This window comes from Mytilus galloprovincialis, chromosome 13 (genome assembly GCF_965363235.1).
Source record: "Mytilus galloprovincialis chromosome 13, xbMytGall1.hap1.1, whole genome shotgun sequence".
Classification (NCBI taxonomy): domain Eukaryota; kingdom Metazoa; phylum Mollusca; class Bivalvia; order Mytilida; family Mytilidae; genus Mytilus; species Mytilus galloprovincialis.
The window spans coordinates 20,405,981-20,421,361 of record NC_134850.1 but is presented as its reverse complement, the minus strand read 5'-3'; the positions used below and the strand labels follow the sequence as shown (position 1 = coordinate 20,421,361).

Genomic DNA, 15,381 nt, shown 5'->3' with positions numbered 1-15,381 from the left:
GAAATCCTGTCAGTGCTCTACAAACATTCTCCCCAAATTTTGCGCACATTGATTGCACATTTAATAATCTGCATTTGGAAGACGTACCTATCAGAAGAATAATATTTGAACTGATGCGATTCTGAAAATAGCAGGCCAATACTTCCACATCAGATTGATTTTATTACAATTGAATCGCAACCTTTGTCAGCTGCGTGTTTTTCATGAAGAAACATTTTTGTGTCGGCTTCTTCCTGTTTGCTTAGAAGCTCAGTGCATTTTACAATTGTCACTATTTCATTTTCAACAGTGATACAAATAAATCAATTCCTTCAAGTGTATAAAATCTATAGGATTGTTTACTCCATTCCGACACAAGAATTTAACAAAAGCAACTTTGTTTCTACCAACTGACAACAATTTCTTCAATTGCCGAGGACACGATTGTGATGGTCTCGAAATTATTGTTATGATTTGCCCTCCCAAGGACCTGCGATCCCCTTCTAATTTTTTTATGGATATTGTGGGATACTGATCAGTGACAAAATCAATGCGGGGAGCTCTTTTTGAAACTGAAAGGATGGTTTTAAAAACAACATTTGCCAAATCAGAAAAAGTACTTGGTATCCTTGTGATGGATTGAATGACTGCCATGCCATCAAATATCCACATGCTCAGGAATAGCTTGCATTTGTTCAACGCCCTTTTCTAAAAGACCAGCAAGGACAGATTTATTTGTCTTTACTAGTGTACCATCAACGTTTGCAAGAGACTATGGAAGAGGACATAATTCAAACTTGAGGACCTGTCGCATATCCAACTGTCTTGTCTGGGCTATTACTCTATATCTACTTTCAATGTGTTGTTGTTCATATACATGTATCAGTTATTAACTGCTTACCTTTTATTTCCTTTCTTGAAAATGTAAGTAATGATTGTCTTTTAATTGGTTTGAAAATGCCGATTGACTTTTGAACAAGCCGTTCACTGATGAAATTGTCTAAAGCCAACTTTCCCTTTTTATAGGCGTCGCACATTAATTCAGAAGAAGAAACAGTGCCCGAGGACAAGCCTGATAGCTGCTCAGATGTCTCAAATGGGTTTGTCCACCTTTGCAGTGTTTGAACCAATTTCAAAACGTCAGTTTCATCTCATTTCATTCGAGTTTTGTCAAGTTCTGTTTGTGTGGATGTTTCAGGATTAACTATTCATGCCAAATCTCGACATTTTGATGATATTGAAGCTCTTTCGTGTGCATTTAGCAACCAACATTTAACAGAACCTTTATTCAAACTGAAACCAACAACGCCATCTCTTGTTTTGGTATTTCTGTTTAACGTTTGCTCGATATTTTTGTCAACTGGAGATCTAGAAAATCCATGAGAGCTTCTCTGAACACAAAAACCACCAGATGAAAGATATACATGGGCATCAGGATATGTATTTGGCAGATTTTGCATATGAAGCAAATAGACTGACATATATCGGGAATATTTTTGACGTCATATGCGAAAAACCATGGTAACATTTTTTCAACACATGCCAAATGAAGTTCCCAATTACCTTCCCTTGTTGCTTTTATAAATGCCAATAAAAGTTCGACCATTTCTATGTAAGAATTCCAGAACTTTTTCATTAGTCCCTCACTTAGATTACAATATACACTAAAGGCCTCAAATAGTTAACAACATAAGGTGAAATTAACAAGGTTTTTAAGTTGTTTTCTGTTAAATTTTGTCTGATTTGAGCTAAGATTGACAGAACAGATGCTGAAAATTAGGATCGAAAAATTCATTCTCATCATATGAATTAAGCCAAGAGCCAAATGCTTCCCAACATAATCGTTTTAAAGCTTAAAAAACAATTTTGAGCAATCGCAGCGCTCGATTATAATGTTTACCTTCAAATACACCAGTCAAAGAACCTGACCCAATAACTCCAGACTCCAACATGAGATCGCCCAGCCCTGCATCGCTAAACCGTTTCCCAATGACTGCTATAAAAGCACATGTAGTGTGACAATATGTACAAAATTTATAAAACAATAGTGAAGCAATACATCCAATCAAGAAGGAAAGAAAAATGATAAAAAGCACTATCAAATGAGAAACAATGTATATATTACGAAAAGCAAATAAATAATAACCAGATGGTATGCCAAATCGACATAATTGTGTGCCAAAGAAAGTAAAAAGTCTTAACAAATTCCCCAACTGACTATTTGACCTACGTTCACTCAATCACCACATAGCTAAAACACAAAATGTAAATAAGCACACCTTTATTGAGTTCGATAGAGTGCACCTTTTCAAAACGCAAAAAATTTACTTTAATTTGTAATTTTTCATAAATATTTTGTTACACATTTACTTTATAAAATAATTTGTCTCACAAAAACAACATAATCGACAATTAAATGTTTGTTTTCAGTTGCAAATTGATGAGTTTAAAGTGCGTATGTGTGCACTCAGGTATGAATATATTGTCGACTGAATCGAAGACGGTATACGTAATTTGATGATTTCCGGTATTTTACGAGTATTTGCACGTACATATGTTTTATTGAATAATTCATATTTTAGACGATAAATACATACTGCAAATAGTTTAAACATTGCATACTGGTCAATTTTAAAGTTTAATTCACAAAAACGGACAATTGTATTACGAATTTCTTCATGAAATGAGAAAATATGCCTTAATTTTAACCCAAAAAAATCGGATTGTTTGTAATGTAAATACACACTTTTTTAAAACAAAAAATCTTTAGTTTTACATTAAATATGATAGTTTTATATCTGTTTTAGTTGTTTTAACCTATACTTTATTTTGTTTCAATCGCTTTATATTAAAAATTTTAATTAAAAATTACTTAGTCGTGATAGCTAAATAAGGGGACCATTGTAAGGGACGTTTTGAAACCTCTTTTGGACACTTTTTTTTTGGTCTAACACCTTGTATTTTATTAATAAGATACTGAAGTTGAATTCTATCAAAAAAAATCGCGGTACCCTGGGGTGTAACACAAACTCCTTAACTAGAGCGCTTTTGAAAACTAGCTGATGGACTATTAACACATGAACGACGTTTCAAAATACTATTGAACTCTATTGTCTTTTTCAAGACCATATACATAATTATATGTCTATAAGTTTTCCTGGTAAGAGATTGTACATTTTTCAACTGTTCATTCTTACTTACCATATATATTTCACTAGCTAAAATACAATCTTCCGAAAATTTTGAACAATAGCACACCATTCCACCGTACAATGGGAATATCTAGAAATAGCTACATTCTTTAATCAATATTGATGTTGATAACGCTATGTATAACAACTTCCATATAAACACATATATCATAATAAATTTAGGAGAACGCAAATAGCTGCGCAAAGGAGGCTCGACCGTTTCGAGCAATTGTTGCCAAAGTTGCTTAACTTTTTGTGATTAATTTTGAAAACTAAAAGAACATCATTTAAGTCATACTGTGGTTATTGAGGCTAAAGTATTTTCTTTCTTGTGTCTTTAGGAAATTGTTAAAATAATCGACTTAAATGCTTCTTTGTGTTATGAATAACAACTAGCCTTTGATTTAAGTAACTGTTTCCATCAAAAAGGTCTCAATTTCTGTCACTGTATAATAGCAAGGATTTCAATTAATACATGTCTTTCACTTAAATACCAAATCAAAACTATAAATAATTATCAAAGGTACAAGGATTATAATTTAGTACGCCAGACGCGCGTTTCGTCTAGATAAGACTCATCAGTGACGCTCACATCAAAATATTTATAAAGCCAAACAAGTACAAAGTTGAAGACCATTGAGGATCCAAAATTCCAAAAAAGTTGTGCCAAATACAGCTAAGGTAATCTATGCCTGGGATAAGAAAATCCTTAGTTTTTCGAAAAATTCATAGTTTTGTAAACAGGAAATTTATAAAAATGACCACATTATTGATGTTCATGTCAACACCGAAGTGTTGACTACTAGGCTGGTGATACCCTCGGGGAAGAAACGTACATCTGCAGTGGCATCGACCCAGTGGTGTATACTCGATAAATCGATAAACTTAAGTACATAGTGAACATGAAAGTTTGTGTCGAGCTGGGTTGCAAGTTGATACTTATCATGGAAACGATAAAAAAAAATAAGAATCATCATTTTTTTAGGTCAAAGTGAGAAAAGGGATAGAAACGCATCAGAGAAACTACAAAAGGGATAATCAATGGCAAGACCCCGTCCTTCCCATAAGAGTATAAAGAGTCCCTCTGATTCTGAGATTAAATATGATTAAATATGTGCTACACCTTTGTCACCGTATATGTACCTGATAATTTTCTTTCTACATTTTTGTGTTTTATTTACTTGATTTTCCCCACATTGTTTGTTTCCCAAGATTTCCTTATTTAATTCAGCTATGTTAACAAAGCGTTATCAAAACAAACTATGTATTTGTTATGTTCTTAATTATTATACTTTTGTTTGGGTTCTCCGTTTAAAAATAAGTAACACCATTTGTGTTTACAAATACTTTCAGATTTACGTTTGTCGTTCTTGTTGTCACTATATTTTTAAAGATCATCATTATATCTTTGACTGTCGGTTTTTTTTTTCAGTGTGATATTATTCGTATGAGAGCTATCCATATTTCAGATAGACCGGAATAGATGTTCATGTTAATTTCAAGAACACATGGTCGATGACTTATTGTATTCGTTAATTGTTAATATATAAACATATTGACACAAAAAAAAGAACAGAAAAACATATCTTGTTAATTTAATATTTATGTACGGCCTTTTTTTGTCATTACAAGAATTCCATTTACATTATACAGTGTATTTGTATGCTTTCAGCCTGTTGCTCTTTCTTTAAAAAAAAAGTAAGTCTCATCAAGCTGTTGTCTACATTCGAGGGTAAAATGCACACGGAGATAGCTCAATAGAAAATTTAATTAAAAAACAGCTCTTATTTGCTTAACTCCGTTCTTTATTTGGCCTTAATAACCTTTTTGATTCAAGCATTCTAGTGGATCGAATCCTTCTTCACATTATTGTGTAGAGAAAAACAATTAAAGAACACAAACAAGTCTTCAGCTAATTAAATACATATATTTAAACTCTCGGGTATTTAACACAACAATTATAAAGCATATATATTTGAAGAAATGTAATGATATATCAAATGTACATTATTGTAATTCAGCACTTTTAAAGGGAAACAGTTTCATTTCATATCGATTATTTCTTATCCTTTGTTTTAAATACCATAGCTTGTAAAAATCTAAAAAGCTTGAGCATGACAGTCCTATTTAACTAATTATTAATATTTGAATTGCATACTTATTGTTCTTATGACAAAAGAGAATTTTCAAATGCAGCGAGTTGTGAAATTGCGTCAGTGAAACACAGGCACTCTGGACACGTGATATCTACATATTTCGACAGAAATGAAATTATAAGTGGTCACTTATGACAAAAAAGGGAATACAGATAAACAGGTAAAAAGTTAAGTCTTTACTATTTTGAATTAAGCATTTTATAGACTTGGTATTTACGAAAATATATCGTGTTTTGTTTAAGACAGGTTTTCTGTATCTTGTGTATTCTTATCTCTTTTCTTTATAAACAACTCCATGTATAATAACTGGTCTACATAGAACGTAACATATACAAAGTACCCTAAATGCAGATCGGTAGCAGTTTACCATCAAAGTGGATTGGAATGTATAATAACAAATTAACGAGAGTGTTCTTTTGTAGATTTGTTTCAATTATTTTTGTGTAACTTTTTTTAATTAGTATTCCCTATCGTTTTGTATCTTAAAATCAACTAAAATCACCGACTTGCAGTTGATTAACAATTGGAATGCGTATCATCAAACGTGTGTATTGTTTGTAGCGTACGTTATTCCACTTTACATATTTGAATTACCATATTGGGTTTCTATTTTTTTTAAAGAAAATTTCTTATAATATAGGTTTACTTAACAAATATGAGCACATGTAATAAAATCATTTAACTTATAATAATAATTGATCTTTTCAACAAAAGCAGTATAAACAATATTAATAAGGACCATCATGTGTCCATAGTACACGGATGTCCCACTCGCACTATCATTTTCTATGTTCAGTGGACAGTAAAATTTGGGTCAAAACTCTAATTTGGCATTACAATTAAGAATATCATATCATTGGTAACATGTGTACAATGCAGTAGTCGTATTATTTATATCAAATGTTTCAAGCTGATCAATGCGGATTGCTAGTAATTCGTATTATTTTCTTATTAGGCTGAGCTTTCATTATGACTCAAAAAGAACGAGAGAATTTTTACAGAATTGCAACCGTAATAGTCGATCATGGAACGGAATCACTATCAGCAGTTTTGGACAATGATTTATCAACCACTTCTATTACCTTTGAAGATTTCATTAACATACATCACCATGAATTATATCACCTTTGTTACAATAGAATCCCTTGTTGTCAGTGTACTGGTGGACGGCTTGTACAGGCAAATCCAAATAGGATTATGTATCCAGGACAGTTGGATGTACTGCTCGACAAAAGCGGACCAACCATGCTTGGACACAATCCAAATTTATCTACGACGCCTCAACATTGTTGTCGTCCTGCCAAAAAATATTTGGCAATTGCTAATCTTGACATCACCTTACTACGCTGCTTGTTGGTGAACTTTGCAAATAACTGCCAAACAAATTCTACCCTAAAGCAAGATGTAGAAGATCTTGTTAAATATAGAAACACACTGTATGGCCATGCACAAGAAGCAAAATGTTCAGATTCTGAATACGCAAAGTACAAAACTGATGTGGAAGGAGTAATTCTACGTATTGCTCGATTCTGTAATATTGAGAATGGTATGAGACAAAAATTGAATGATGCTTCTCAGAGACATTTGGACGAGACTATTCTCAAGAAATACCAAATTACATTGCTTGAGCAGAGTTTACACGAAAATCACATTGAAGAGGTATCAGTAAAAATTAATCTGTTATATCTACTTTAAATCGTTCAATCAATTGCAAATGAATGCCAAAAGCTGAATGAATATACCATATCAGATGGTGAACTCATTCGAAAGAGAGGCGAAATAAACTATAAAGGGACATTCAAACTCATAAGTTGAAATTGAAATGACAACACGATGGCAAAAATAGAAAAGATCGAAAGATAAACAACAGCATACAAAACAGAAGATTAATTTCAAAATATTTTTAATTCAGTCAAAAAAATATCTACTTACATGTATTTATGTTTTTTATTAATTATCAGGTACCCTATACGCCACAATAGCCATTCGATGTTCCATACTTATAAAAACACTGAAGCAACGTATTATTGGCTGACTTATTCACTCATGTTACTATCATAGCGCTTTTCTTTTCGGATAATTTGGTGTTTATGACAGTAATTTCCGTTTCTGTTATTTACTCACAGCTGATTAAGATCACGAACGAAAGTTTGACATATTGTGTAGAATATTCGCGTCTATGTGTTTTCATCTTACTGTCGAATATATCTTCTTCTTCAGTTTTGCTTTATGCCCGCGTCACACTGTCCCGATTTTTATATACGATGGACACCCGAATGCGAAAATTGTAAGTTCGTACGAAGTTGGTCCCGATCTCGTTAAAATACCAATAAGTAACCGAAGCAAGTACGATGAATAACGAAGTCTATACGATGGTGCCGAAATTATATACGATAGCAAAAGATGGACATACGAAGGTTAACCGAAGACGGGTATTTAAGCTTCATATCTCAGCCGAAGCCTACACGATGGATCACGAAGGCTACACGATGGATTACGATGATGGCGCGATGGCCATACGATGTCTAAAAGATACGAACAGAATTTCGATAACATATCGTTTCTGTACAAGTCTGCCATGCATGGCGGGAAATCGATTTTTTTGTCTAATTCTTATAAAACTTAGTTTATTATCCCCTCGCATACTACATGTAAGTTGCGTGTATAGATAAAATTGTTATGGACACTCTAGAACCAAAATGCTCAAAACTAGGTATGGTGTTACTCGTTAAGAATATCTTAAGCGCTATTGACTTTAAAGTTCAAAGGTCAAGGTCACAGTGGCAGTTGTAATACAAGGCAATATCACCCTTGTGGACTATCTGAAACCAATATGCTTCAAAAGATTTTAACCACATTTGGTATATTGTTCCTCCTTGTAATGATCTGACATTGTTTACGTTTAAGGCCAAAGGTCAAGGTCATGCAGATGGACTTGTTTTTTCTCCTTGAAATAGCATAATACACAGGAAATTGGTTGCTCATTTTTTTACCTGCTGGTTCTAAAGACAATATTAAAGGTATTTCCAGTTACTGAATGCCTCGTGTAAAGAGAGTGCCACGCTCTTTGCACGTTAAGAACCCTTTGCAACAACTCTTTGAGGGGTCCGTAGGTGGCCTGTTGCAAGGCAAAATTTCTGTCCCTATCCAATATACCCTCATTTTCCAGTGGCCGTCCAAATTTCCCCGACCATCATACCAGATGGCCTCTATTGTATCAACCTACCTATTGTATTTATTGTGAACTTGTTCTCGTCCTGAATATGCATGAAATATTTGCCACTGGACGTTAAGCAACCAACAATCAATCAATCTGAATGTTTTGGTTGATTTCTAAAAACATAGTTAATGTATCAAATATGCATATTCAATTTACCATTTTCTACATGTGTCATATACAAATATTGTGTCCATATTTGTCCCCAATATGTTACATACGAGGGGATGCCACGCTCGGCATTGTCTTGTTTGAACTGTAAAATGTGTGCACTAGTCTGAATAATCACCCATAATTATGCCCATGTTTACTGATCTATCTTAAAGGTAAGGTAATGGGTTCGTTGATTTATTTTCCTTTTATTCAAAAAGAGTTCTTTCCAGGAGAATATCATAATAATATAGACAAAAAGAAGGATGTGGGGAAAGCAACAAATGCGGCAAAATATGACATATAGAAAACAAAATGGTTATGGAGTAAACATTCGTTTGACAACAACTCAGACGATACATAAAAAATCAGAATAATGAGGAAAAAGTTGGTTTTCCTATATACGTGTACCTGCAGTGTTGGTGTACGAGGCGCGTTTATGATTTTCATTATGTTACTTGATATGAAAAATTGACAAAAAATAATATTTTACTTGTAAAAGTAAATCCTGAGCCTGTAATAGCTGCTCTTCTTGTTCCATTTGAATTAATAGAAACAACTCTGTCGCCTTTCTCGTTCTCATAGAATCATATGATATGAGCTCCATGTTTCTTAACTGTCGTATTAGACTGACCAGTGCATATCGCGCATGGCACTTTAAATGTATTTTAGCGCGAAAATTAACTTACATTTAGCTGGATTTATTGCCGTCGTAGTTCCATCTTGTCGCCTTCGTACTTTTATTCGATGGCAACACGACGGGATTACGAGGTCTTCACGAAGTCGTGTTGCCATCGTAAGACCTTCGGGTATCTTCGTGATTCATTCATGTAGACATCGTAATGTCAAAACTGCCCGATGGAAACGATGGTAACACGAATGCAATACGATGTGCAAAGATGCATTCCCGGTGACATTACGATGGTGAGGATGGTGATACGAACTCAATACGAACCCTCAACATCGGACGCACCTTCGGGGATTTTTTAACATGTTAAAAAATTTATAACCCTTCCCGAAGTTGTCCCCGAAGGCTAGAAAAAGTGGCCGCTGGTTCTACGATGGTTAAAGATGGCACTACGAATAGCCCGATCTAGATACGATCAGTCCCGATTTTGAAAATTTCCATTATCGTGTTGCCATCGGCGTAAAAATCGGGACAGTGTGACGCGGGCATTACAGTTACCTTTTATGGAAACACGATTTCTAATCGAAATGCTTGTGTATATAAATCAAATTGCGTCATAATTCAGGCAGCTTTTCCCCCGTTTCTATTGTTTTAAAAGATCGTGCAGTCACCAATTAATGCTTAAATCAAATTCATCTGGACTTTTTGATAGTTGTATCATTGGCAATCACAACAAATCATTTCCTTATTTCGTATAAGAATATCCGTTGTCAACATAGATCCAATAAGATAAATAATTTGTTGATTGCATTTTAGAAAATTGATGACTTACAACAACAACTGGTCGTTCAAGATGCAAAATTAAATTGTCGAATTGACACTATCGAAGGAAAAGTAAATGAAGTGGGTAGGTACATATTTGAAGTTAAGGTAAAACGAGTATGTCAAGTAAGACCCCTTTTAGGCCCCAAAATATAACAGTTTTACAAATTTGTAAGCATGTAAACTTTTAGCTATTTATTGGAAAGTAGAATACTAATGTTAAATAAATATGGGTTGTTTTTTTTACAATACATTGCACATATATCGGGTACTTGCATCATTAAGTTATGCTAAATTACTGAAATCTTCACAATAATTTTAGCATTTGACTTGAATTTTTGACGGTTTCCGTCTTAAATGGAAGTGACCGCATTTGTGTTCATTCTTAATATTTACATGCAAGTTGTATTTGATGATAAGTATGGGCCGACACTAAGACGGTCCATTATATGATATGGGTTTTAGATTGTCACATGAGATTCTGCGGATCTATATTTCTATTTTCTGCGGTATATGAAATAAATACATTTTTTTTTATAAATTTTGATATAAGAAGATGTCAAATATTTATTACAAGGATTGTTCATTTATTATGCACAGAACGCGTGACCCGGATTTGGGGATTTACCAAGCCAGGTTATTTTTAGAAATGAAAACTCAAGGTACCAAGTTCTTACAAGAACTCGTCGTCGGAACATGGTAAATGATTGATAGCTTGAGGTTGTTTTTTTTTTATCAAAATAGTTGTTGTATATTCTATTATGATTATTATGATTATTATATATATAAAGTTTTCATCATTTAGAAAAAATAATCATAATAAAGATTGATATCTTTACTTTCAACGTAACGATCTCGGAAGTTTTTATAGATAACATATTTCTACAACTGAAAGTGATTTCAAACCTCTCAAATATTCACTTGGTGTTTGTTAATACTATGCCGTTTTACTGCAACCAAACAGATTGAAATGAAAACATTTTTTTAAGGATTTGTCAGTTGTGACGAATAGAGCAATTTTCTATACTGTCTGAAGCTTTATGATTTTAACTTGTATGTAGCAGTTTTTTAATCTGTAGTATACATGGTATACCCAATAAAAATATGAAGGGATATTGAGTAAATGTACACGAGACAAAATTAATATCAATACGTGGTAAAACCAAAATATGGAAAGTTTGTATTGTTTTTGTTCATATTCATGAGGCATTCAACGTTGATCAATATTTCTCATAGTAGGTTTCAGTTGGTCCTTCTCACCGGTTGAGCAGAATTATTGGTTAAATATCTTCATTCCTGTAGTTATGACTGTTTGTTGCTACTTTTTAATTTCACTAAAACCGAATAGAAGTGAAACCATTATGTTTAGGGTTTCTCAACCTTTACCGAGAGGTATATTTTGACATTTAATTGCTTGTAGATTTTTATATGTTTTTGTCAAACGAAATTGGGAAAGGGATAAAGTGTTTCATTTGTCAGTCACAAAGTTAAAGTTCGTCTATCTGTGGAAGTATAAGTCTTAGTTCTTGAGACTTTGTTCATAGATGCGTCTTGAATAATCATGGGGTCCTGATAAAAGTAAGATAATCTTGACCAACATTGCACAAAGGCGCTAATGATTAATGTTTGCGTTAGAGTCCATATCTGAGAGAAAGATATTTTGTCAGTAGATGCGTCTGTTATAGTTAGAATCGAGGGTCCTAAAAAATATGTCATCTTGACATAAAATTCATGGATGAGTAAATGAGGTGAAAGGCTGCGTTTAAGTCCGTATCTGAGATGAGGAATACACATATTTTGTCAGTAGATGCAACTTTGATAAGTCACGAGTTTCAAAATCAAGTCTTGGAAATGAATAACATGATATTCCATTTCATTAACTGCACTTCAATGATATTCGATTTCATCAACTGCACAATTAAGTTTTCAGCATCATCATAACTAATAGGATTGAACCAACTAAAGTCATCTCAATATACAGATTGTTTATACAATGCTTTGCACCAAAAACCTCCATATTTCCGGCCCAAAAAACTATCTTGTACATAACATATATAGGCGGAGAGTGAACACGGATGCAGTCCCTTTCATTTTTGACAAAAACCATTTGAAATGTGACATATTATGGCATTTTTGAAAGATTTTGCATATAAAGCTTGAATTTGAGCGTCATTAATGACTAAATCGGTTCCAATCTTTCACATGAACTACTTGAATCGACGTGAGTAGACACGAAATGTGGTATATGAGTCTAAATTAAAAATGTGTTCATGCTTTGCCAAAACGTAGTATATATTGATATATGTTCAAAAATATAATAAAAAATGTTGGTCACCGCACATTTTCTTAATCTACAGGTGTGACAAAATGACACATTTTGTATGGATTATACAGGGGAATACATCATTATGTGATTAGAAGCTAAACTAACTGATAGAATTGTAAAATAAAGTACAAGAAGATAGCTTGAAGAGAAAATTATCACCATGCGGGGTTTTTTTTCCTGCAAAAATACAACATAGCAAAATTCCATGTAGATTTCTTCAGAAAATGCACTACTTCAAAGTTACCTCCCCTTAAAATGTCCGACAAATGAATGTCTTATGCACATCTCAATGTTGTTATTTGGTAGATTTATAGCACTTTTTAATTAATTTTTGAATCCAAGGGGCCAAATAAGAAGCACAGTAATAAATCTCCAATTAAATCTGTTGTTTTGATGTACAACCAATTTCTACATTATAACATTATCCTATAAATCATTATGTTTTCTCAGGATACAGGAAAACCAATATAATAGGTAAGTTTTGTTCAAAAAATTATATTTGTGAGGATGAAAATCACTGTTACTTAACTTAATACTGCAGCTTATCGATACTTTATTTTTACTTATAAGAAAATAAGGAGATGTGGTAGGAATACCCATTAGACTACTAAAGTTATTGTAGAAATACTGACATTTGATAAAAAAGAAGAAAAAAGGAAAAAGAAGTATAAATTGTAATTCAAATTTTAGTATTATACACTCGTGAGCAGTTTATGAAAATCAATTTTATTTACAAAATTAGCTTGAATTTTTAACTGATAAAAATTATGTATTCGTTTCAACTCTATAGTTAACACAAGTATAGTTATTTTTTTTATAAACAGCTGTTTAGGAATATTTCTAAATTATGCATACGTATTGTATTTGAATACTAAAATTGTTGACAGAAAATTGCCAACTTCAAAATACTTTTAATGTTGTGTTTTTTTATTCTTCAGTCTTTTTGTTTATGTATAATTGAACTTAAGTAATGAATGTTGGTTTTTTTTCGATATTACCTATTTTTCTATCACAAGTATCGCGGAGTTGTATAATACCTAAAAATATGTTCACAATTATGTACAATTAGAAAAAAACACACAATAGCATGTACTATTTCAACAATATCCCTTTATGTGCTTTTGACTTCATTAAAAAAAATATCCAATATGTATAATCAAACAGCTTAAAACCTTCTTATAATTGATTGTGAATTGCATATCATGTATTATATACCGCATAACGATAAATTCAAATTGTAATATTTTAAGTCGTTTTCGTACTTTCAGCACAAACGGAAGCTCGCTTATTGGAACACTCTAAAGATGTCACGTATGCTATAACCGAAGATGTAAAAATATGCTACGAAATTCTTGAAAAATACAAGATACTGGTGATGTTTGCAAAAGCAGGAGGTGGCAAGTCTAAAACAAGTCTTCAGATAGCTATGATGTACCAAGAATATATGTTTACACCAATGATTTTTGTAAACGATGAAATAACGCAAAATAGAGATCTGATTAATTTTAATGATCAAACTATTGTAATAGTAGAAGATCTATTTGGTAGGTCGAACATTAATTTCAACGAAGATCTACATAGGGGCATACTTGATGTACTATATGCATGTATCAAACGCGAATCATGTAAATCAAAATTAATAATAACTATACGAGGTGATGACGAAACTAATAGAAATTTAATTGAAAAGCACAAATTTTTCGAAAAAGATGTTTTAATTAATATTGATACAAAACGACAATGGGGCTGCCGTGCAAAGATTTTGTCAAACCATATGAAAAAACACGACATTTCTTTGTGTAAATGTAAGCAGGTGAATTATTCTCCAATTTTCAATTTACCACCCGTGGCAATTGAACGATGCATTGCAGAAGTTGTTGAAACAAACGAGAACGCAATACAGCTATGTGTATCATTGTTTAATGATATATGTTCTGGTAAATATGAAATGCAAATTGGTTTTCCACAAGCATGCCATTTGTTTTGTAGCAACAAAAACTTAACAAAACAGGGAAGTTTCTATTTTACTCATGCATCCAAATCATTAGTAAATGAAATAATGGATTTTAAAATAAAAGGCTTTGATAATAAGCTAGTGCAATACCAATATTGTGTCTTAGTATATGCTGCAATGAAAAACTCAATTGATGTAGATTATATTGATGAAACGTGTTTTAAAAACATATTATCATACTTTGAAGATAGTCATACGATTAAAATGTCTTTATTGAGAGAAGCTGTCCGTACATTAGAAGGCACATACTTCACAAAAAAGTCTTCAATATCAGATCGAAGCCAACCCAAGAGATTAAAGTTTCTGATGTCTACATTCTTCAGCACTACACCATCCAAGAGGCGATATTAGTATCATATGGCGATGACGTCGATGTTTTGTCATTCTGTGAATTAGGTTTCTTGCTAGAATACATTAGACCAAAAGGATACAAAGATTTACTAAGTGACCATGCGGTTTTTCTTTTCATTGATTATCAACCGCTTACAAAAAAACTAATCAGCATGGTTTCAATTGATGATACAACGTGTACATGGTGTACAAGAGTTGGATTTTATTTAGAAACTGTGGCGTTGAGACATAGACGCGACGAAATAATTCAGTTTTTCTTCCAAAATATTGGGGATCTGAACCCAAAAGTGTACTCATGTCTTGTAAATGGTTTAACACTTTTTGGAAAAAATGCTGATTTTGTTAAGTTTCATCCAAAGATTTGCAAAAATGTCATGATACATTTCGGATTGACAGTTTTTCTGTCCTTCTGTAGACCAATGGGATGGACAGACAATAATTCAAACATTATAGAAATAGAGACTGATGTATTAGTGAAAGCACTTTGTGCAATCATGGATTGTTTCAAACTGGATGAAAATTGTCAAGAATTAGAATATAACAAAAG

At 32.7% G+C, this 15,381-nt stretch overlaps 1 long non-coding RNA gene across 1 annotated transcript; it reads left to right on the top strand.

Moving 5' to 3' along the window:
• The first annotated feature begins 5,380 nt into the window (after positions 1-5,380).
• LOC143056931 (uncharacterized) lies at positions 5,381-14,927 on the top strand. Its single transcript, XR_012972570.1, has 5 exons — positions 5,381-5,486; positions 6,282-6,985; positions 10,138-10,228; positions 12,920-12,943; positions 13,738-14,927. It is a non-coding gene; the product is annotated as an uncharacterized LOC143056931 (long non-coding RNA).
• Positions 14,928-15,381: the final 454 nt, after the last annotated feature.